Below are 24,350 nucleotides of genomic sequence, written 5' to 3'. Positions count from 1 at the left end.
GAAATGATTAAAACCTTGTAAGAACCCCTTGAAATTAAAGTAAATAGATTCTTCCTACATTTCCTGCCGTTTGTAATCACAGACATTACCAGTGGAAAGCCGTGAAATGACCAGCAAACTGATAATATTTACAACTCTGGGCACTTTAGGGAGCGTTTTCACTTGAATTTGCTTTCAAATATTAGGAATTCTTGTTTATACAGCTCATAATTTTTGTAGAAAGCCTGTAAGTGAGGTTTAAACTGCGTATGTTTACAATTGAGGCCGCATTACTCTGGCGACTATTGTATGACTCTGTTAAAATCCTTACGGTTCCAGTACATATTTGTAAGAAAACTCTCTGGTTGTGGTAAAAGTCTTAAAATATGCAATTAGAGTTTCCAGAAATGATTAAAATCTTGGAAGAACCCCTTGAAATTAAAGTAAATAGATTCTTCCTACATTTCCTGCCGTTTGTAATCACAGGCATTACCAATGGAAAGCCGTGAAATGACCAGCAAACTGATAATATTTACAACTCTGGGCACTTGAGGGAGCGTTTTCACTTGAATTTGCTTTCAAATATTAGGAATTCTTGTTTATACAGCTCAAAATTTGTGTAGAAAGCCTGTAAGTGAGGACTGTACTGCTTATGTTTACAATTGAGGCCACATTACTCTGGCGACTTTTGTATGACTGTTAAAATCCTGACGTTTCCAGTACATATTTGTAAGAAAACTCTCTAGTTGTGGTAAAACTCTTAAAATACGTAATTAGAGTTTCCAGAAATGATTAAAAACTTGGAAGAACCCCTTGAAATTAAAGTAAATAGATTCTTCCTACATTTCCTGCCGTTTGTAATCACAGACATTACCAGTGGAAAGCCGTGAAATGACCAGCAAACTGATAATATTTACAACTCCGGGCACTTTAGGGAGCGTTTTCACTTGAATTTGCTTTCAAATATTAGGAATTCTTGTTTATACAGCTCAAAATTTGTGCAGAAAGCCTGTAAGTGAGGACTGTACTGCTTATGTTTACAATTGAGGCCACATTACTCTTGCGACTTTTGTATGACTCTGTTAAAATCATGACGGTTCCAGTACGAATTTGTAAGAAAACTCTCTACTTGTGGTAAAACTCTTAAAATACGTAATTAGAGTTTCCAGAAGTGATTAAAAACTTGGAAGAACCCCTTGAAATAAAAGTATATAGATTCTTCCTACATTTCCTGCCGTTTGTAATCACAGACATTACCAGTGGAAAGCCGTGAAATGACCAGCAAACTGATAATATTTACAACTCCGGGCACTTTAGGGAGCGTTTTCACTTGAATTTGCTTTCAAATATTAGGAATTCTTGTTTATACAGCTCAAAATTTGTGCAGAAAGCCTGTAAGTGAGGACTGTACTGCTTATGTTTACAATTGAGGCCGCATTACTCTGGCGACTTTTGTATGACTCTGTTAAAATCCTTACGGTTCCAGTACAAATTTGTAAGAAAACTCTCTAGTTGTGGTAAAACTCTTAAAATACGAGATTAGAGTTTCCAGAAGTGATTAAAACCTTGGAAGAACCCCTTGAAATTAAAGTAAATAGATTCTTCCTACATTTCCTGCCGTTTGTAATCACAGACATTACCAGTGGAAAGCCGTGAAATGACCAGCAAACTGATAATATTTACAACTGTGGGCACTTGAGGGAGCGTTTTCACTTGAATTTGCTTTCAAATATTAGGAATTCTTGTTTATACAGCTCAAAATTTGTGTAGAAAGCCTGTAAGTGAGGACTGAACTGCTTATGTTTACAATTGAGGCGGCATTACTCTGGCGACTTTTGTTTGACTGTTAAAATCCTGACGGTTCCAGTACATATTTGTAAGAAAACTCTCTAGTTGTGGTAAAACTCTTAAAATACGTAATTAGAGTTTCCAGAAATGATTAAAACCTTGGAAGAACCCCTTGAAATTAAAGTAAATAGATTCTTCCTACATTTCCTGCCGTTTGTAATCACAGACACTACCAATGGAAAGCCTTGAAATGACCAGCAAACTGATAATATTTAAAACTCCGGGCACTTTAGGGAGCGTTTTCACTTGAATTTGCTTTCAAATATTAGGAATTCTTGTTTATACGGCTTAAAATTTGTGTAGAAAGCCTGTAAGTGAGGACTGTACTGCTTATGTTTACAATTGAGGCCGCATTACTCTGGCGACTTTTGTATGACTGTTAAAATCCTGACGGTTCCAGTACATATTTGTAAGAAAACTCTCTAGTTGTGGTAAAACTCTTAAAATACGTAATTAGAGTTTCCAGAAATGATTAAAACCTTGGAAGAACCCGTTGAAATTAAAGTAAATAGATTCTTCCTACATTTCCTGCCGTTTGTAATCACAGACATTACCAGTGGAAAGCCGTGAAATGACCAGCAAACTGACAATATTTACAACTCCGGGCACTTTAGGGAGCGTTTTCACTTGAATTTGCTTTCAAATATTAGGAATTCTTGTTTATACAGCTCAAAATTTGTGTAGAAAGCCTGTAAGTGAGGACTGTACTGCTTATGTTTACAATTGAGGCCGCATTACTCTGGCGACTTTTGTATGACTCTGTTAAAATCCTGACGGTTCCAGTACAAATTTGTAAGAAAACTCTCTAGTTGTGGTAAAACTCTTAAAATACGCAATTAGAGTTTCCAGAAGTGATTAAAACCTTGGAAGAACCCCTTGAAATTAAAGTAAATAGATTCTTCCTACATTTCCTGCCGTTTGTAATCGCAGACATTACCAGTGGAAAGCCGTGAAATTACCAGCAAACTGATAATATTTACAACTCTGGGCACTTGAGGGAGCGTTTTCACTTGAATTAGCTTTCAAATATTAGGAATTCTTGTTTATACAGCTCAAAATTTGTGCAGAAAGCCTGTAAGTGTGTACTGAACTGCTTATGTTTACAATTGAGGCCCCATTACTCTGGCGACTTTTGTATGACTCTGTTAAAATCCTGACGGTTCCAGTACAAATTTGTAAGAAAACTCTCTAGGTGTGGTAAAACTCTTAAAATACGTAATTAGAGTTTCCAGAAATGATTAAAACCTTGGAAGAACCCCTTGAAATTAAAGTAAATAGATTCTTCCTACATTTCCTGCCGTTTGTAATCACAGACATTACCAGTGGAAAGCCGTGAAATGACCAGCAAACTGATAATATTTACAACTCTGGGCACTTTAGGGAGCGTTTTCACTTGAATTTGCTTTCAAATATTAGGAATTCTTGTTTATACAGCTCATAATTTTTGTAGAAAGCCTATAAGTGAGGTTTAAACTGCGTATGTTTACAATTGAGGCCGCATTACTCTGGCGACTATTGTATGACTCTGTTAAAATCCTTACGGTTCCAGTACATATTTGTAAGAAAACTCTCTGGTTGTGGTAAAAGTCTTAAAATACGCAATTAGAGTTTCCAGAAATGATTAAAATCTTGGAAGAACCCCTTGAAATTAAAGTAAATAGATTCTTCCTACATTTCCTGCCGTTTGTAATCACAGGCATTACCAATGGAAAGCCGTGAAATGACCAGCAAACTGATAATATTTACAACTCTGGGCACTTGAGGGAGCGTTTTCACTTGAATTTGCTTTCAAATATTAGGAATTCTTGTTTATACAGCTCAAAATTTGTGTAGAAAGCCTGTAAGTGAGGACTGTACTGCTTATGTTTACAATTGAGGCCACATTACTCTGGCGACTTTTGTAAGACTGTTAAAATCCTGACGGTTCCAGTACATATTTGTAAGAAAACTCTCTAGTTGTGGTAAAACTCTTAAAATACGTAATTAGAGTTTCCAGAAATGATTAAAAACTTGGAAGAACCCCTTGAAATTAAAGTAAATAGATTCCTCCTACATTTCCTGCCGTTTGTAATCACAGACATTTCCAGTGGAAAGCCGTGAAATGACCAGCAAACTGATAATATTTACAACTCCGGGCACTTTAGGGAGCGTTTTCACTTGAATTTGCTTTCAAATATTAGGAATTCTTGTTTATACAGCTCAAAATTTGTGCAGAAAGCCTGTAAGTGAGTACTGAACTGCTTATGTTTACAATTGAGGCCCCATTACTCTGGCGACTTTTGTATGACTCTGTTAAAATCCTGACGGTTCCAGTACAAATTTGTAAGAAAACTCTCTAGGTGTGGTAAAACTCTTAAAATACGTAATTAGAGTTTCCAGAAATGATTAAAACCTTGGAAGAACCCCTTGAAATTAAAGTAAATAGATTCTTCCTACATTTCCTGCCGTTTGTAATCACAGACATTACCAGTGGAAAGCCGTGAAATGACCAGCAAACTGATAATATTTACAACTCTGGGCACTTTAGGGAGCGTTTTCACTTGAATTTGCTTTCAACTATTAGGAATTCTTGTTTATACAGCTCATAATTTTTGTAGAAAGCCTGTAAGTGAGGTTTAAACTGCGTATGTTTACAATTGAGGCCGCATTACTCTGGCGACTATTGTATGACTCTGTTCAAATCCTTACGGTTCCAGTACATATTTGTAAGAAAACTCTCTGGTTGTGGTAAAAGTCTTAAAATATGCAATTAGAGTTTCCAGAAATGATTAAAATCTTGGAAGAACCCCTTGAAATTAAAGTAAATAGATTCTTCCTACATTTCCTGCCGTTTGTAATCACAGGCATTACCAATGGAAAGCCGTGAAATGACCAGCAAACTGATAATATTTACAACTCTGGGCACTTGAGGGAGCGTTTTCACTTGAATTTGCTTTCAAATATTAGGAATTCTTGTTTATACAGCTCAAAATTTGTGTAGAAAGCCTGTAAGTGACGACTGTACTGCTTATGTTTACAATTGAGGCCACATTACTCTGGCGACTTTTGTATGACTGTTAAAATCCTGACGTTTCCAGTACATATTTGTAAGAAAACTCTCTAGTTGTGGTAAAACTCTTAAAATACGTAATTAGAGTTTCCAGAAATGATTAAAAACTTGGAAGAACCCCTTGAAATTAAAGTAAATAGATTCTTCCTACATTTCCTGCCGTTTGTAATCACAGACATTTCCAGTGGAAAGCCGTGAAATGACCAGCAAACTGATAATATTTAAAACTCCGGGCACTTTAGGGAGCGTTTTCACTTGAATTTGCTTTCAAATATTAGGAATTCTTGTTTATACAGCTCAAAATTTGTGCAGAAAGCCTGTAAGTGAGGACTGTACTGCTTATGTTTACAATTGAGGCCACATTACTCTGGCGACTTTTGTATGACTCTGTTAAAATCCTGAAGGTTCCAGTACATATTGGTAAGAAAAATCTCTAGTTGTGGTAAAACTCTTAAAATACGCAATTAGAGTTTCCAGAAGTGATTAAAACCTTGGAAGAACCCCTTGAAATTAAAGTAAATAGATTCTTCCTACATTTCCTGCCGTTTGTAATCGCAGACATTACCAGTGGAAAGCCGTGAAATGACCAGCAAACTGATAATATTTACAACTCTGGGCACTTGAGGGAGCGTTTTCACTTGAATTAGCTTTCAAATATTAGGAATTCTTGTTTATACAGCTCAAAATTTGTGCAGAAAGCCTGTAAGTGAGTACTGAACTGCTTATGTTTACAATTGAGGCCCCATTACTCTGGCGACTTTTGTATGACTCTGTTAAAATCCTGACGGTTCCAGTACAAATTTGTAAGAAAACTCTCTAGGTGTGGTAAAACTCTTAAAATACGTAATTAGAGTTTCCAGAAATGATTAAAACCTTGGAAGAACCCCTTGAAATTAAAGTAAATAGATTCTTCCTACATTTCCTGCCGTTTGTAATCACAGACATTACCAGTGGAAAGCCGTGAAATGACCAGCAAACTGATAAATTTTCAACTCTGGGCACTTTAGGGAGCGTTTTCACTTGAATTTGCTTTCAAATATTAGGAATTCTTGTTTATACAGCTCATAATTTTTGTAGAAAGCCTGTAAGTGAGGTTTAAACTGCGTATGTTTACAATTGAGGCCGCATTACTCTGGCGACTATTGTATGACTCTGTTAAAATCCTTCCGGTTCCAGTACATATTTGTAAGAAAACTCTCTGGTTGTGGTAAAAGTCTTAAAATATGCAATTAGAGTTTCCAGAAATGATTAAAATCTTGGAAGAACCCCTTGAAATTAAAGTAAATAGATTCTTCCTACATTTCCTGCCGTTTGTAATCACAGGCATTACCAATGGAAAGCCGTGAAATGACCAGCAAACTGATAATATTTACAACTCTGGGCACTTGAGGGAGCGTTTTCACTTGAATTTGCTTTCAAATATTAGGAATTCTTGTTTATACAGCTCAAAATTTGTGTAGAAAGCCTGTAAGTGAGGACTGTACTGCTTATGTTTACAATTGAGGCCACATTACTCTGGCGACTTTTGTATGACTGTTAAAATCCTGACGTTTCCAGTACATATTTGTAAGAAAACTCTCTAGTTGTGGTAAAACTCTTAAAATACGTAATTAGAGTTTCCATAAATGATTAAAAACTTGGAAGAACCCCTTGAAATTAAAGTAAATAGATTCTTCCTACATTTCCTGCCGTTTGTAATCACAGACATTTCCAGTGGAAAGCCGTGAAATGACCAGCAAACTGATAATATTTACAACTCCGGGCACTTTAGGGAGCGTTTTCACTTGAATTTGCTTTCAAATATTAGGAATTCTTGTTTATACAGCTCAAAATTTGTGCAGAAAGCCTGTAAGTGAGTACTGAACTGCTTATGTTTACAATTGAGGCCCCATTACTCTGGCGACTTTTGTATGACTCTGTTAAAATCCTGACGGTTCCAGTACAAATTTGTAAGAAAACTCTCTAGGTGTGGTAAAACTCTTAAAATACGTAATTAGAGTTTCCAGAAATGATTAAAACCTTGGAAGAACCCCTTGAAATTAAAGTAAATAGATTCTTCCTACATTTCCTGCCGTTTGTAATCACTGTCATTCCCAGTGGAAAGCCGTGAAATGACCAGCAAACTGATAATATTTACAACTCTGGGCACTTTAGGGAGCGTTTTCACTTGAATTTGCTTTCAAATATTAGGAATTCTTGTTTATACAGCTCATAATTTTTGTAGAAAGCCTGTAAGTGAGGTTTAAACTGGGTATGTTTACAATTGAGGCCGCATTACTCTGGCGACTATTGTATGACTCTGTTCAAATCCTTACGGTTCCAGTACATATTTGTAAGAAAACTCTCTGGTTGTGGTAAAAGTCTTAAAATATGCAATTAGAGTTTCCAGAAATGATTAAAATCTTGGAAGAACCCCTTGAAATTAAAGTAAATAGATTCTTCCTACATTTCCTGCCGTTTGTAATCACAGGCATTACCAATGGAAAGCCGTGAAATGACCAGCAAACTGATAATATTTACAACTCTGGGCACTTGAGGGAGCGTTTTCACTTGAATTTGCTTTCAAATATTAGGAATTCTTGTTTATACAGCTCAAAATTTGTGTAGAAAGCCTGTAAGTGAGGACTGTACTGCTTATGTTTACAATTGAGGCCACATTACTCTGGCGACTTTTGTATGACTGTTAAAATCCTGACGTTTCCAGTACATATTTGTAAGAAAACTCTCTAGTTGTGGTAAAACTCTTAAAATACGTAATTAGAGTTTCCAGAAATGATTAAAAACTTGGAAGAACCCCTTGAAATTAAAGTAAATAGATTCTTCCTACATTTCCTGCCGTTTGTAATCACAGACATTTCCAGTGGAAAGCCGTGAAATGACCAGCAAACTGATAATATTTAAAACTCCGGGCACTTTAGGGAGCGTTTTCACTTGAATTTGCTTTCAAATATTAGGAATTCTTGTTTATACAGCTCAAAATTTGTGCAGAAAGCCTGTAAGTGAGGACTGTACTGCTTATGTTTACAATTGAGGCCACATTACTCTGGCGACTTTTGTATGACTCTGTTAAAATCCTGACGGTTCCAGTACATATTGGTAAGAAAACTCTCTAGTTGTGGTAAAACTCTTAAAATACGCAATTAGAGTTTCCAGAAGTGATTAAAACCTTGGAAGAACCCCTTGAAATTAAAGTAAATAGATTCTTCCTACATTTCCTGCCGTTTGTAATCGCAGACATTACCAGTGGAAAGCCGTGAAATGACCAGCAAACTGATAATATTTACAACTCTGGGCACTTGAGGGAGCGTTTTCACTTGAATTTGCTTTCAAATATTAGGAATTCTTGTTTATACAGCTCAAAATTTGTGCAGAAAGCCTGTAAGTGAGTACTGAACTGCTTATGTTTACAATTGAGGCCCCATTACTCTGGCGACTTTTGTATGACTCTGTTAAAATCCTGACGGTTCCAGTACAAATTTGTAAGAAAACTCTCTAGGTGTGGTAAAACTCTTAAAATACGTAATTAGAGTTTCCAGAAATGATTAAAACCTTGGAAGAACCCCTTGAAATTAAAGTAAATAGATTCTTCCTACATTTCCTGCCGTTTGTAATCACAGACATTACCAGTGGAAAGCCGTGAAATGACCAGCAAACTGATAATATTTACAACTCTGGGCACTTTAGGGAGCGTTTTCACTTGAATTTGCTTTCAACTATTAGGAATTCTTGTTTATACAGCTCATAATTTTTGTAGAAAGCCTGTAAGTGAGGTTTAAACTGCGTATGTTTACAATTGAGGCCGCATTACTCTGGCGACTATTGTATGACTCTGTTCAAATCCTTACGGTTCCAGTACATATTTGTAAGAAAACTCTCTGGTTGTGGTAAAAGTCTTAAAATATGCAATTAGAGTTTCCAGAAATGATTAAAATCTTGGAAGAACCCCTTGAAATTAAAGTAAATAGATTCTTCCTACATTTCCTGCCGTTTGTAATCACAGGCATTACCAATGGAAAGCCGTGAAATGACCAGCAAACTGATAATATTTACAACTCTGGGCACTTGAGGGAGCGTTTTCACTTGAATTTGCTTTCAAATATTAGGAATTCTTGTTTATACAGCTCAAAATTTGTGTAGAAAGCCTGTAAGTGACGACTGTACTGCTTATGTTTACAATTGAGGCCACATTACTCTGGCGACTTTTGTATGACTGTTAAAATCCTGACGTTTCCAGTACATATTTGTAAGAAAACTCTCTAGTTGTGGTAAAACTCTTAAAATACGTAATTAGAGTTTCCAGAAATGATTAAAAACTTGGAAGAACCCCTTGAAATTAAAGTAAATAGATTCTTCCTACATTTCCTGCCGTTTGTAATCACAGACATTTCCAGTGGAAAGCCGTGAAATGACCAGCAAACTGATAATATTTAAAACTCCGGGCACTTTAGGGAGCGTTTTCACTTGAATTTGCTTTCAAATATTAGGAATTCTTGTTTATACAGCTCAAAATTTGTGCAGAAAGCCTGTAAGTGAGGACTGTACTGCTTATGTTTACAATTGAGGCCACATTACTCTGGCGACTTTTGTATGACTCTGTTAAAATCCTGAAGGTTCCAGTACATATTGGTAAGAAAAATCTCTAGTTGTGGTAAAACTCTTAAAATACGCAATTAGAGTTTCCAGAAGTGATTAAAACCTTGGAAGAACCCCTTGAAATTAAAGTAAATAGATTCTTCCTACATTTCCTGCCGTTTGTAATCGCAGACATTACCAGTGGAAAGCCGTGAAATGACCAGCAAACTGATAATATTTACAACTCTGGGCACTTGAGGGAGCGTTTTCACTTGAATTAGCTTTCAAATATTAGGAATTCTTGTTTATACAGCTCAAAATTTGTGCAGAAAGCCTGTAAGTGAGTACTGAACTGCTTATGTTTACAATTGAGGCCCCATTACTCTGGCGACTTTTGTATGACTCTGTTAAAATCCTGACGGTTCCAGTACAAATTTGTAAGAAAACTCTCTAGGTGTGGTAAAACTCTTAAAATACGTAATTAGAGTTTCCAGAAATGATTAAAACCTTGGAAGAACCCCTTGAAATTAAAGTAAATAGATTCTTCCTACATTTCCTGCCGTTTGTAATCACAGACATTACCAGTGGAAAGCCGTGAAATGACCAGCAAACTGATAAATTTTCAACTCTGGGCACTTTAGGGAGCGTTTTCACTTGAATTTGCTTTCAAATATTAGGAATTCTTGTTTATACAGCTCATAATTTTTGTAGAAAGCCTGTAAGTGAGGTTTAAACTGCGTATGTTTACAATTGAGGCCGCATTACTCTGGCGACTATTGTATGACTCTGTTAAAATCCTTACGGTTCCAGTACATATTTGTAAGAAAACTCTCTGGTTGTGGTAAAAGTCTTAAAATATGCAATTAGAGTTTCCAGAAATGATTAAAATCTTGGAAGAACCCCTTGAAATTAAAGTAAATAGATTCTTCCTACATTTCCTGCCGTTTGTAATCACAGGCATTACCAATGGAAAGCCGTGAAATGACCAGCAAACTGATAATATTTACAACTCTGGGCACTTGAGGGAGCGTTTTCACTTGAATTTGCTTTCAAATATTAGGAATTCTTGTTTATACAGCTCAAAATTTGTGTAGAAAGCCTGTAAGTGAGGACTGTACTGCTTATGTTTACAATTGAGGCCACATTACTCTGGCGACTTTTGTATGACTGTTAAAATCCTGACGTTTCCAGTACATATTTGTAAGAAAACTCTCTAGTTGTGGTAAAACTCTTAAAATACGTAATTAGAGTTTCCAGAAATGATTAAAAACTTGGAAGAACCCCTTGAAATTAAAGTAAATAGATTCTTCCTACATTTCCTGCCGTTTGTAATCACAGACATTTCCAGTGGAAAGCCGTGAAATGACCAGCAAACTGATAATATTTACAACTCTGGGCACTTGAGGGAGCGTTTTCACTTTAATTTGCTTTCAAATATTAGGAATTCTTGTTTATACAGCTCAAAATTTGTGTAGAAAGCCTGTAAGTGAGGACTGTACTGCTTATGTTTACAATTGAGGCCACATTACTCTGGCGACTTTTGTAAGACTGTTAAAATCCTGACGGTTCCAGTACATATTTGTAAGAAAACTCTCTAGTTGTGGTAAAACTCTTAAAATACGTAATTAGAGTTTCCATAAATGATTAAAAACTTGGAAGAACCCCTTGAAATTAAAGTAAATAGATTCTTCCTACATTTCCTGCCGTTTGTAATCACAGACATTTCCAGTGGAAAGCCGTGAAATGACCAGCAAACTGATAATATTTACAACTCCGGGCACTTTAGGGAGCGTTTTCACTTGAATTTGCTTTCAAATATTAGGAATTCTTGTTTATACAGCTCAAAATTTGTGCAGAAAGCCTGTAAGTGAGTACTGAACTGCTTATGTTTACAATTGAGGCCCCATTACTCTGGCGACTTTTGTATGACTCTGTTAAAATCCTGACGGTTCCAGTACAAATTTGTAAGAAAACTCTCTAGGTGTGGTAAAACTCTTAAAATACGTAATTAGAGTTTCCAGAAATGATTAAAACCTTGGAAGAACCCCTTGAAATTAAAGTAAATAGATTCTTCCTACATTTCCTGCCGTTTGTAATCACTGTCATTCCCAGTGGAAAGCCGTGAAATGACCAGCAAACTGATAATATTTACAACTCTGGGCACTTTAGGGAGCGTTTTCACTTGAATTTGCTTTCAAATATTAGGAATTCTTGTTTATACAGCTCATAATTTTTGTAGAAAGCCTGTAAGTGAGGTTTAAACTGCGTATGTTTACAATTGAGGCCGCATTACTCTGGCGACTATTGTATGACTCTGTTCAAATCCTTACGGTTCCAGTACATATTTGTAAGAAAACTCTCTGGTTGTGGTAAAAGTCTTAAAATATGCAATTAGAGTTTCCAGAAATGATTAAAATCTTGGAAGAACCCCTTGAAATTAAAGTAAATAGATTCTTCCTACATTTCCTGCCGTTTGTAATCACAGGCATTACCAATGGAAAGCCGTGAAATGACCAGCAAACTGATAATATTTACAACTCTGGGCACTTGAGGGAGCGTTTTCACTTGAATTTGCTTTCAAATATTAGGAATTCTTGTTTATACAGCTCAAAATTTGTGTAGAAAGCCTGTAAGTGAGGACTGTACTGCTTATGTTTACAATTGAGGCCACATTACTCTGGCGACTTTTGTATGACTGTTAAAATCCTGACGTTTCCAGTACATATTTGTAAGAAAACTCTCTAGTTGTGGTAAAACTCTTAAAATACGTAATTAGAGTTTCCAGAAATGATTAAAAACTTGGAAGAACCCCTTGAAATTAAAGTAAATAGATTCTTCCTACATTTCCTGCCGTTTGTAATCACAGACATTTCCAGTGGAAAGCCGTGAAATGACCAGCAAACTGATAATATTTAAAACTCCGGGCACTTTAGGGAGCGTTTTCACTTGAATTTGCTTTCAAATATTAGGAATTCTTGTTTATACAGCTCAAAATTTGTGCAGAAAGCCTGTAAGTGAGGACTGTACTGCTTATGTTTACAATTGAGGCCACATTACTCTGGCGACTTTTGTATGACTCTGTTAAAATCCTGACGGTTCCAGTACATATTGGTAAGAAAACTCTCTAGTTGTGGTAAAACTCTTAAAATACGCAATTAGAGTTTCCAGAAGTGATTAAAACCTTGGAAGAACCCCTTGAAATTAAAGTAAATAGATTCTTCCTACATTTCCTGCCGTTTGTAATCGCAGACATTACCAGTGGAAAGCCGTGAAATGACCAGCAAACTGATAATATTTACAACTCTGGGCACTTGAGGGAGCGTTTTCACTTGAATTTGCTTTCAAATATTAGGAATTCTTGTTTATACAGCTCAAAATTTGTGCAGAAAGCCTGTAAGTGAGTACTGAACTGCTTATGTTTACAATTGAGGCCCCATTACTCTGGCGACTTTTGTATGACTCTGTTAAAATCCTGACGGTTCCAGTACAAATTTGTAAGAAAACTCTCTAGGTGTGGTAAAACTCTTAAAATACGTAATTAGAGTTTCCAGAAATGATTAAAACCTTGGAAGAACCCCTTGAAATTAAAGTAAATAGATTCTTCCTACATTTCCTGCCGTTTGTAATCACAGACATTACCAGTGGAAAGCCGTGAAATGACCAGCAAACTGATAATATTTACAACTCTGGGCACTTTAGGGAGCGTTTTCACTTGAATTTGCTTTCAACTATTAGGAATTCTTGTTTATACAGCTCATAATTTTTGTAGAAAGCCTGTAAGTGAGGTTTAAACTGCGTATGTTTACAATTGAGGCCGCATTACTCTGGCGACTATTGTATGACTCTGTTCAAATCCTTACGGTTCCAGTACATATTTGTAAGAAAACTCTCTGGTTGTGGTAAAAGTCTTAAAATATGCAATTAGAGTTTCCAGAAATGATTAAAATCTTGGAAGAACCCCTTGAAATTAAAGTAAATAGATTCTTCCTACATTTCCTGCCGTTTGTAATCACAGGCATTACCAATGGAAAGCCGTGAAATGACCAGCAAACTGATAATATTTACAACTCTGGGCACTTGAGGGAGCGTTTTCACTTGAATTTGCTTTCAAATATTAGGAATTCTTGTTTATACAGCTCAAAATTTGTGTAGAAAGCCTGTAAGTGAGGACTGTACTGCTTATGTTTACAATTGAGGCCACATTACTCTGGCGACTTTTGTATGACTGTTAAAATCCTGATGGTTCCAGTACATATTTGTAAGAAAACTCTCTAGTTGTGGTAAAACTCTTAAAATACGTAATTAGAGTTTCCAGAAATGATTAAAAACTTGGAAGAACCCCTTGAAATTAAAGTAAATAGATTCTTCCTACATTTCCTGCCGTTTGTAATCACAGACATTACCAGTGGAAAGCCGTGAAATGACCAGCAAACTGATAATATTTAGAACTCCGGGCACTTTAGGGAACGTTTTCACTTGAATTTGCTTTCAAATATTAGGAATTCTTGTTTATACAGCTCAAAATTTGTGCAGAAAGCCTGTAAGTGAGGACTGTACTGCTTATGTTTACAATTGAGGCCACATTACTCTGGCGACTTTTGTATGACTCTGTTAAAATCATGACGGTTCCAGTACAAATTTGTAAGAAAACTCTCTACTTGTGGTAAAACTCTTAAAATACGTAATTAGAGTTTCCAGAAGTGATTAAAAACTTGGAAGAACCCCTTGAAATAAAAGTATATAGATTCTTCCTACATTTCCTGCCGTTTGTAATCACAGACATTACCAGTGGAAAGCCGTGAAATGACCAGCAAACTGATAATATTTACAACTCCGGGCACTTTAGGGAGCGTTTTCACTTGAATTTGCTTTCAAATATTAGGAATTCTTGTTTATACAGCTCAAAATTTGTGCAGAAAGCCTGTAAGTGAGGACTGTACTGCTTATGTTTACAATTGAGGCCGCATTACTCTGGCGACTTTTGTATGACTCTGTTAAAATCCTTACGGTTCCAGTACAAATTTGTAAGAAAACTCTCTAGTTGTGGTAAAACTCTGAAAATACGCAATTAGAGTTTCCAGAAGTGATTAAAACCTTGGAAGAACCCCTTGAAATTAAAGTAAATAGATTCTTCCTACATTTCCTGCCGTTTGTAATCGCAGACATTACCAGTGGAAAGCCGTGAAATGACCAGCAAACTGATAATATTTACAACTCTGGGCACTTGAGGGAGCGTTTTCACTTGAATTAGCTTTCAAATATTAGGAATTCTTGTTTATACAGCTCAAAATTTGTGCAGAAAGCCTGTAAGTGAGTACTGAACTGCTTATGTTTACAATTGAGGCCCCATTACTCTGGCGACTTTTGTATGACTCTGTTAAAATCCTGACGGTTCCAGTACAAATTTGTAAGAAAACTCTCTAGGTGTGGTAAAACTCTTAAAATACGTAATTAGAGTTTCCAGAAATGATTAAAACCTTGGAAGAACCCCTTGAAATTAAAGTAAATAGATTCTTCCTACATTTCCTGCCGTTTGTAATCACAGACATTACCAGTGGAAAGCCGTGAAATGACCAGCAAACTGATAATATTTACAACTCTGGGCACTTTAGGGAGCGTTTTCACTTGAATTTGCTTTCAAATATTAGGAATTCTTGTTTATACAGCTCATAATTTTTGTAGAAAGCCTGTAAGTGAGGTTTAAACTGCGTATGTTTACAATTGAGGCCGCATTACTCTGGCGACTATTGTATGACTCTGTTAAAATCCTTACGGTTCCAGTACATATTTGTAAGAAAACTCTCTGGTTGTGGTAAAAGTCTTAAAATATGCAATTAGAGTTTCCAGAAATGATTAAAATCTTGGAAGAACCCCTTGAAATTAAAGTAAATAGATTCTTCCTACATTTCCTGCCGTTTGTAATCACAGGCATTACCAATGGAAAGCCGTGAAATGACCAGCAAACTGATAATATTTACAACTCTGGGCACTTGAGGGAGCGTTTTCACTTGAATTTGCTTTCAAATATTAGGAATTCTTGTTTATACAGCTCAAAATTTGTGTAGAAAGCCTGTAAGTGAGGACTGTACTGCTTATGTTTACAATTGAGGCCACATTACTCTGGCGACTTTTGTATGACTGTTAAAATCCTGAAGGTTCCAGTACATATTTGTAAGAAAACTCTCTAGTTGTGGTAAAACTCTTAAAATACGTAATTAGAGTTTCCAGAAATGATTAAAAACTTGGAAGAACCCCTTGAAATTAAAGTAAATAGATTCTTCCTACATTTCCTGCCGTTTGTAATCACAGACATTACCAGTGGAAAGCCGTGAAATGACCAGCAAACTGATAATATTTACAACTCCGGGCACTTTAGGGAACGTTTTCACTTGAATTTGCTTTCAAATATTAGGAATTCTTGTTTATACAGCTCAAAATTTGTGCAGAAAGCCTGTAAGTGAGGACTGTACTGCTTATGTTTACAATTGAGGCCACATTACTCTGGCGACTTTTGTATGACTCTGTTAAAATCATGACGGTTCCAGTACAAATTTGTAAGAAAACTCTCTAGGTGTGGTAAAACTCTTAAAATACGTAATTAGAGTTTCCAGAAGTGATTAAAAACTTGGAAGAACCCCTTGAAATAAAAGTATATAGATTCTTCCTACATTTCCTGCCGTTTGTAATCACAGACATTACCAGTGGAAAGCCGTGAAATGACCAGCAAACTGATAATATTTCAAGCGTTTTCACTTGAATTTGCTTTCAAATATTAGGAATTCTTGTTTATACAGCTCAAAATTTGTGCAGAAAGCCTGTAAGTGAGGACTGTACTGCTTATGTTTACAATTGAGGCCGCATTACTCTGGCGACTTTTGTATGACTCTGTTAAAATCCTGACGGTTCCAGTACAAATTTGTAAGAAAACTCTCTAGTTGTGGTAAAACTCTTAAAATACGCAATTAGAGTTTCCAGAAGTGATTAAAACCTTGGAAGAACCCCTTGAAATTAAAGTAAATAGATTCTTCCTACATTTCCTGCCGTTTGTAATCACAGACATTACCAGTGGAAAGCCGTGAAATGACCAGCAAACTGATAATATTTACAACTGTGGGCACTTGAGGGAGCGTTTTCACTTGAATTTGCTTTCAAATATTAGGAATTCTTGTTTATACAGCTCAAAATTTGTGTAGAAAGCCTGTAAGTGAGGACTGAACTGCTTATGTTTACAATTGAGGCGGCATTACTCTGGCGACTTTTGTTTGACTCTGTTAAAATCCTGACGGTTCCAGTACAAATTTGTAAGAAAACTCTCTAGGTGTGGTAAATCTCTTAAAATACGTAATTAGAGTTTCCAGAAATGATTAAAACCTTGGAAGAACCCCTTGAAATTAAAGTAAATCGATTCTTCCTACATTTCCTGCCGTTTGTAATCACAGACACTACCAGTGGAAAGCCTTGAAATGACCAGCAAACTGATAATATTTAAAACTCCGGGCACTTTAGGGAGCGTTTTCACTTGAATTTGCTTTCAAATATTAGGAATTCTTGTTTATACGGCTTAAAATTTGTGTAGAAAGCCTGTAAGTGAGGACTGTACTGCTTATGTTTACAATTGAGGCCGCATTACTCTGGCGACTTTTGTATGACTGTTAAAATCCTGACGGTTCCAGTACATATTTGTAAGAAAACTCTCTAGTTGTGGTAAAACTCTTAAAATACGTAATTAGAGTTTCCAGAAATGATTAAAACCTTGGAAGAACCCGTTGAAATTAAAGTAAATAGATTCTTCCTACATTTCCTGCCGTTTGTAATAGCAGACATTACCAGTGGAAAGCCGTGAAATGACCAGCAAACTGATAATATTTACAACTCTGAGCACTTTAGGGAGCGTTTTCACTTGAATTTGCTTTGAAATATTAGGAATTCTTGTTTATACAGCTCAAAATTTGTGTAGAAAGCCTGTAAGTGAGGACTGTACTGCTTATGTTTACAATTGAGGCCGCATTACTCTGGCGACTTTTGTATGACTCTGTTAAAATCCTGACGGTTCCAGAACAAATTTGTAAGAAAACTCTCTAGTTGTGGTAAAACTCTTAAAATACGCAATTAGAGTTTCCAGAAGTGATTAAAACCTTGGAAGAACCCCTTGAAATTAAAGTAAATAGATTCTTCCTACATTTCCTGCCGTTTGTAATCGCAGACATTACCAGTGGAAAGCCGTGAAATGACCACCAAACTGATAATATTTACAACTCCGGGCACTTTAGGGAGCGTTTTCACTTGAATTTGCTTTCAAATATTAGGAATTCTTGTTTATACAGCTCAAAATTTGTGCAGAAAGCCTGTAAGTGAGGACTGTACTGCTTATGTTTACAATTGAGGCCACATTACTCTGGCGACTTTTGTATGACTCTGTTAAAATCATGACGGTTCCAGTACAAATTTGTAAGAAAACTCTCTACTTGTGGTAAAACTCTTAAAATACGTAATTAGAGTTTCCAGAAGTGACTAAAAACTTGGAAGAACCCCTTGAAATAAAAGTATATAGATTCTTCCTACATTTCCTGCCGTTTGTAATCACAGACATTACCAGTGGAAAGCCGTGAAATGACCAGCAAACTGATAATATTTCAAGCGTTTTCACTTGAATTTGCTTTCAAATATTAGGAATTCTTGTTTATACAGCTCAAAATTTGTGCAGAAAGCCTGTAAGTGAGGACTGTACTGCTTATGTTTACAATTGAGGCCGCATTACTCTGGCGACTTTTGTATGACTCTGTTAAAATCCTTACGGTTCCAGTACAAATTTGTAAGAAAACTCTCTAGTTGTGGTAAAACTCTTAAAATACGTAATTAGAGTTTCCAGAAATGATTAAAAACTTGGAAGAACCCCTTGAAATTAAAGTAAATAGATTCTTCCTACATTTCCTGCCGTTTGTAATCACAGACATTTCCAGTGGAAAGCCGTGAAATGACCAGCAAACTGATAATATTTAAAACTCCGGGCACTTTAGGGAGCGTTTTCACTTGAATTTGCTTTCAAATATTAGGAATTCTTGTTTATACAGCTCAAAATTTGTGCAGAAAGCCTGTAAGTGAGGACTGTACTGCTTATGTTTACAATTGAGGCCACATTACTCTGGCGACTTTTGTATGACTCTGTTAAAATCCTGACGGTTCCAGTACATATTGGTAAGAAAACTCTCTAGTTGTGGTAAAACTCTTAAAATACGCAATTAGAGTTTCCAGAAGTGATTAAAACCTTGGAAGAACCCCTTGAAATTAAAGTAAATAGATTCTTCCTACATTTCCTGCCGTTTGTAATCGCAGACATTACCAGTGGAAAGCCGTGAAATGACCAGCAAACTGATAATATTTACAACTCTGGGCACTTGAGGGAGCGTTTTCACTTGAATTAGCTTTCAAATATTAGGAATTCTTGTTTATACAGCTCAAAATTTGTGCAGAAAGCCTGTAAGTGAGTACTGAACTGCTTATGTTTACAATTGAGGCCCCATTACTCTGGCGACTTTTGTATGACTCTGTTAAAATCCTGACGGTTCCAGTACAAATTTGTAAGAAAACTCTCTAGGTGTGGTAAAACTCTTAAAATACGTAATTAGAGTTTCCAGAAATGATTAAAACCTTGGAAGAACCCCTTGAAATTAAAGTAAATAGATTCTTCCTACATTTCCTGCCGTTTGTAATCACAGACATTACCAGTGGAAAGCCGTGAAATGACCAGCAAACTGATAATATTTACAACTCTGGGCACTTTAGGGAGCGTTTTCACTTGAATTTGCTTTCAACTATTAGGAATTCTTGTTTATACAGCTCATAATTTTTGTAGAAAGCCTGTAAGTGAGTACTGAACTGCGTATGTTTACAATTGAGGCCGCATTACTCTGGCGACTATTGTATGACTCTGTTAAAATCCTTACGGTTCCAGTACATATTTGTAAGAAAACTCTCTGGTTGTGGTAAAAGTCTTAAAATATGCAATTAGAGTTTCCAGAAATGATTAAAATCTTGGAAGAACCCCTTGAAATTAAAGTAAATAGATTCTTCCTACATTTCCTGCCGTTTGTAATCACAGGCATTACCAATGGAAAGCCGTGAAATGACCAGCAAACTGATAATATTAACAACTCTGGGCACTTGAGGGAGCGTTTTCACTTGAATTTGCTTTCAAATATTAGGAATTCTTGTTTATACAGCTCAAAATTTGTGTAGAAAGCCTGTAAGTGAGGACTGTACTGCTTATGTTTACAATTGAGGCCACATTACTCTGGCGACTTTTGTATGACTGTTAAAATCCTGATGGTTCCAGTACATATTTGTAAGAAAACTCTCTAGTTGTGGTAAAACTCTTAAAATACGTAATTAGAGTTTCCAGAAATGATTAAAAACTTGGAAGAACCCCTTGAAATTAAAGTAAATAGATTCTTCCTACATTTCCTGCCGTTTGTAATCACAGACATTTCCAGTGGAAAGCCGTGAAATGACCAGCAAACTGATAATATTTAAAACTCCGGGCACTTTAGGGAGCGTTTTCACTTGAATTTGCTTTCAAATATTAGGAATTCTTGTTTATACAGCTCAAAATTTGTGCAGAAAGCCTGTAAGTGAGGACTGTACTGCTTATGTTTACAATTGAGGCCACATTACTCTGGCGACTTTTGTATGACTCTGTTAAAATCCTGACGGTTCCAGTACATATTGGTAAGAAAACTCTCTAGTTGTGGTAAAACTCTTAAAATACGCAATTAGAGTTTCCAGAAGTGATTAAAACCTTGGAAGAACCCCTTGAAATTAAAGTAAATAGATTCTTCCTACATTTCCTGCCGTTTGTAATCGCAGACATTACCAGTGGAAAGCCGTGAAATGACCAGCAAACTGATAATATTTACAACTCTGGGCACTTGAGGGAGCGTTTTCACTTGAATTAGCTTTCAAATATTAGGAATTCTTGTTTATACAGCTCAAAATTTGTGCAGAAAGCCTGTAAGTGAGTACTGAACTGCTTATGTTTACAATTGAGGCCCCATTACTCTGGCGACTTTTGTATGACTCTGTTAAAATCCTGACGGTTCCAGTACAAATTTGTAAGAAAACTCTCTAGGTGTGGTAAAACTCTTAAAATACGTAATTAGAGTTTCCAGAAATGATTAAAACCTTGGAAGAACCCCTTGAAATTAAAGTAAATAGATTCTTCCTACATTTCCTGCCGTTTGTAATCACAGACATTACCAGTGGAAAGCCGTGAAATGACCAGCAAACTGATAATATTTACAACTCTGGGCACTTTAGGGAGCGTTTTCACTTGAATTTGCTTTCAACTATTAGGAATTCTTGTTTATACAGCTCATAATTTTTGTAGAAAGCCTGTAAGTGAGGTTTAAACTGCGTATGTTTACAATTGAGGCCGCATTACTCTGGCGACTATTGTATGACTCTGTTAAAATCCTTACGGTTCCAGTACATATTTGTAAGAAAACTCTCTGGTTGTGGTAAAAGTCTTAAAATATGCAATTAGAGTTTCCAGAAATGATTAAAATCTTGGAAGAACCCCTTGAAATTAAAGTAAATAGATTCTTCCTACATTTCCTGCCGTTTGTAATCACAGGCATTACCAATGGAAAGCCGTGAAATGACCAGCAAACTGATAATATTAACAACTCTGGGCACTTGAGGGAGCGTTTTCACTTGAATTTGCTTTGAAATATTAGGAATTCTTGTTTATACAGCTCAAAATTTGTGTAGAAAGCCTGTAAGTGAGGACTGTACTGCTTATGTTTACAATTGAGGCCACATTACTCTGGCGACTTTTGTATGACTGTTAAAATCCTGATGGTTCCAGTACATATTTGTAAGAAAACTCTCTAGTTGTGGTAAAACTCTTAAAATACGTAATTAGAGTTTCCAGAAATGATTAAAAACTTGGAAGAACCCCTTGAAATTAAAGTAAATAGATTCTTCCTACATTTCCTGCCGTTTGTAATCACAGACATTACCAGTGGAAAGCCGTGAAATGACCAGCAAACTGATAATATTTACAACACCGGGCACTTTAGGGAACGTTTTCACTTGAATTTGCTTTCAAATATTAGGAATTCTTGTTTATACAGCTCAAAATTTGTGCAGAAAGCCTGTAAGTGAGGACTGTACTGCTTATGTTTACAATTGAGGCCACATTACTCTGGCGACTTTTGTATGACTCTGTTAAAATCATGACGGTTCCAGTACAAATTTGTAAGAAAACTCTGTACTTGTGGTAAAACTCTTAAAATACGTAATTAGAGTTTCCAGAAGTGATTAAAAACTTGGAAGAACCCCTTGAAATAAAAGTATATAGATTCTTCCTACATTTCCTGCCGTTTGTAATCACAGACATTACCAGTGGAAAGCCGTGAAATGACCAGCAAACTGATAATATTTACAACTCCGGGCACTTTAGGGAGCGTTTTCACTTGAATTTGCTTTCAAATATTAGGAATTCTTGTTTATACAGCTCAAAATTTGTGCAGAAAGCCTGTAAGTGAGGACTGTACTGCTTATGTTTACAATTGAGGCCGCATTACTCTGGCGACTTTTGTATGACTCTGTTAAAATCCTTACGGTTCCAGTACAAATTTGTAAGAAAACTCTCTAGTTGTGGTAAAACTCTTAAAATACGCAATTAGAGTTTCCAGAAGTGATTAAAACCTTGGAAGAACCCCTTGAAATTAAAGTAAATAGATTCTTCCTACATTTCCTGCCGTTTGTAATCGCAGACATTACCAGTGGAAAGCCGTGAAATGACCAGCAAACTGATAATATTTACAACTCTGGGCACTTGAGGGAGCGTTTTCACTTGAATTAGCTTTCAAATATTAGGAATTTTTGTTTATACAGCTCAAAATTTGTGCAGAAAGCCTGTAAGTGAGTACTGAACTGCTTATGTTTACAATTGAGGCCGCATTACTCTGGCGACTTTTGTATGACTCTGTTCAAATCCTGACGGTTCCAGTACAAATTTGTAAGAAAACTCTCTAGGTGTGGTAAAACTCTTAAAATACGTAATTAGAGTTTCCAGAAATGATTAAAACCTTGGAAGAACCCCTTGAAATTAAAGTAAATAGATTCTTCCTACATTTCCTGCCGTTTGTAATCACAGACATTACCAGTGGAAAGCCGTGAAATGACCAGCAAACTGATAATATTTACAACTCTGGGCACTTTAGGGAGCGTTTTCACTTGAATTTGCTTTCAAATATTAGGAATTCTTGTTTATACAGCTCATAATTTTTGTAGAAAGCCTGTAAGTGAGGTTTAAACTGCGTATGTTTACAATTGAGGCCGCATTACTCTGGCGACTATTGTATGACTCTGTTAAAATCCTTACGGTTCCAGTACATATTTGTAAGAAAACTCTCTGGTTGTGGTAAAAGTCTTAAAATATGCAATTAGAGTTTCCAGAAATGATTAAAATCTTGGAAGAACCCCTTGAAATTAAAGTAAATAGATTCTTCCTACATTTCCTGCCGTTTGTAATCACAGGCATTACCAATGGAAAGCCGTGAAATGACCAGCAAACTGATAATATTTACAACTCTGGGCACTTGAGGGAGCGTTTTCACTTGAATTTGCTTTCAAATATTAGGAATTCTTGTTTATACAGCTCAAAATTTGTGTAGAAAGCCTGTAAGTGAGGACTGTACTGCTTATGTTTACAATTGAGGCCACATTACTCTGGCGACTTTTGTATGACTGTTAAAATCCTGACGGTTCCAGTACATATTTGTAAGAAAACTCTCTAGTTGTGGTAAAACTCTTAAAATACGTAATTAGAGTTTCCAGAAATGATTAAAAACTTGGAAGAACCCCTTGAAATTAAAGTAAATAGATTCTTCCTACATTTCCTGCCGTTTGTAATCACAGACATTACCAGTGGAAAGCCGTGAAATGACCAGCAAACTGATAATATTTACAACTCCGGGCACTTTAGGGAACGTTTTCACTTGAATTTGCTTTCAAATATTAGGAATTCTTGTTTATACAGCTCAAAATTTGTGCAGAAAGCCTGTAAGTGAGGACTGTACTGCTTATGTTTACAATTGAGACCACATTACTCTGGCGACTTTTGTATGACTCTGTTAAAATCATGACGGTTCCAGTACAAATTTGTAAGAAAACTCTCTACTTGTGGTAAAACTCTTAAAATACGTAATTAGAGTTTCCAGAAGTGATTAAAAACTTGGAAGAACCCCTTGAAATAAAAGTATATAGATTCTTCCTACATTTCCTGCCGTTTGTAATCACAGACATTACCAGTGGAAAGCCGTGAAATGACCAGCAAACTGATAATATTTCAAGCGTTTTCACTTGAATTTGCTTTCAAATATTACGAATTCTTGTTTATACAGCTCAAAATTTGTGCAGAAAGCCTGTAAGTGAGGACTGTACTGCTTATGTTTACAATTGAGGCCGCATTACTCTGGCGACTTTTGTATGACTCTGTTAAAATCCTGACGGTTCCAGTACAAATTTGTAAGAAAACTCTCTAGTTGTGGTAAAACTCTTAAAATACGCAATTAGAGTTTCCAGAAGTGATTAAAACCTTGGAAGAACCCCTTGAAATTAAAGTAAATAGATTCTTCCTACATTTCCTGCCGTTTGTAATCACAGACATTACCAGTGGAAAGCCGTGAAATGACCAGCAAACTGATAATATTTACAACTGTGGGCACTTGAGGGAGCGTTTTCACTTGAATTTGCTTTCAAATATTAGGAATTCTTGTTTATACAGCTCAAAATTTGTGTAGAAAGCCTGTAAGTGAGGACTGAACTGCTTATGTTTACAATTGAGGCGGCATTACTCTGGCGACTTTTGTTTGACTCTGTTAAAATCCTGACGGTT

The sequence above is a fragment of the Myotis nattereri genome, assembly GCF_964212035.1.
Source record: "Myotis nattereri genome assembly, chromosome: 10".
Taxonomy (NCBI): domain Eukaryota; kingdom Metazoa; phylum Chordata; class Mammalia; order Chiroptera; family Vespertilionidae; genus Myotis; species Myotis nattereri.
Note: the sequence above shows the minus strand (reverse complement) of the source record.